We start from the raw sequence: 2,003 nt of genomic DNA on the forward strand, positions 1-2,003 counted from the left end.
GCTCCGCTAAGCAGTGCCGGAACCACTAGCCCGGCATTCCGCCACAAAAGTATAGCTTTGTGATAAACTAGTCAATACATACCATAACATAAGAATACAGGAACAGAAGACACCCTCCTGAGTCCAGTCCCCTGCATTCACACAGTCAAGCATTTATCCATAAACTCCAGTCCAGTACCTCACACACACACCATAGCCATAAAGTGCACTGTGAAAACAAAATAAAAAGCACCTACAATGTGCCACAAGTCAAAGACCAAGGGGCACCAGGACACCACTAATATCATGCCATTACAATGGTAGAGCAGTTATAGGGTTACTATATACTCATATGATCCCTGAGGATCAGAGAACCACACCTGTAACCATAAGTGGGGGCAAAAGCCCCCACAGTCTTTGGCAATCTGACTTAGGGGGAGGAGGGGAATGCTTATTGACCTCAAATTCAGTGATAGTTATGATCTTTTAAACAAGACTAAGAGGCTCTAAGCCAGGTGGCTGAGAGTTTCCTAAGCATCCACACACTCTAATCAAAACTTCCAGCTCTAGCTGTAGCACCATGGCTAACACTTCAACAAGAAGGTGGGAAAAACCAAAGTAATCAATAAAGCATTCATGCTGTGGAAAAATCCTTCTGGGCTCCTAGGACAATGGAAAGAAGGCCTGAGCATGGGGCTATCAAGCATATTCAGCCTAAGACAGTGCCTTTCAAACCTACTATGGGAACAGTAATGCTTGAGTCACATATACCAAATGAGCCAATTACTGATCCAAAGACATGTCCTTTCATGCTTCCCTCTACTCTGTTTTGAAGCAGTTCAGATTCTTTTCCCAGCTTCCTTGTTTGGAAGTTCACTCCAAAACTTTACTCCTGTTGTTAAAACCTTCTTCTAATTTTCAGTTTAAATTTGTTCATAGCAACTGTGAAGTCCTTCCAGCTCACAGGCAAAGTCAGGTCCCAGACTAGTGCACTGGGCAGCACAGTTTGGGGAGAAGCTGAGCAGCCCTTAGTGGTTAAAGAACAGGTTAGGGACTGTTTGGAAAAGCTGGACATGTACAAGTCCATGCAGCCAGATGCAATGCACCCAAGGGTACTGAGGGAGTTGAGTGATGTGATTGCAGAGCTGCTGGCCATTATCTTTGAAAACTTGTGGTGATTGAGGGAGGTCCCAGATGACTGGAAAGGGCAAATATAGTGCCCATCATTAAGAAAAGAAAGAAGGAGGATCCAGGAAACTATAGACCCCATTTCTAAGCATATGGATGAGAAGAAGCTGATTAGGAACAGTCAGCGTGGATTCATCAAGGGTAAGTCATGCTTGACCAACCTGATTGTCTTTTATGATGAGATAAATGGCTCTGTGGATGTGGGGAAAGCAGGGCCATGATATACATTGACTTTAGCAAGCCTTTTGATACCGTCTTCCATAGCATTCTTGCAAGCTGCTGAGGAACTATGGGGTGGATGAATGCATTGTAAGGTGGATAGAAAGCTGTCTGGATTGCTGTGCTCAAAGGGTAGCAATCAATGGCTCAATGGCTAGCTAGCAGCCAATATCAAGTGGGGCAGGTTTTGTTCAATATCTTCATTAACCATCTGGAACATGGGATGGATTGCACTCTCAGCAAGTTCACGGATGACACCAAGCTGGGGCAGTGTAGTAGATACACTGGAGGATAGAGCTAGGATTCAGAGTGACCTAGACAAGTTGGAGGAATGGGCCAAAAAAAAATCTCACAAGGTTCAACAAGAAAAAAGGGCAAAGTCCTGCACTTAGGATGGATCAACCCCATGCACCAGTACAGTCTGGGGGCTGACAGGCTGGGCAGTAACTCTGCAGAAAAGGATCTGGGGGTTACAGTGGGCAATAAGCTGAATATGAGCCAGCAGTGTGCCCCTGTTGCCAAAAAGGCTAATGGCATACTGGGGTGTATTAGTAGGAGAGTTGCTAGCAGGTCAAGGGAAGTAATTATTCCACTCTATTCTGCACTGGTGAGGCCAT

The sequence above is a fragment of the Crocodylus porosus genome, unplaced genomic scaffold (genome assembly GCF_001723895.1).
Source record: "Crocodylus porosus isolate Cpor-Errol unplaced genomic scaffold, CroPor_comp1, whole genome shotgun sequence".
NCBI lineage: Eukaryota > Metazoa > Chordata > Crocodylia > Crocodylidae > Crocodylus > Crocodylus porosus.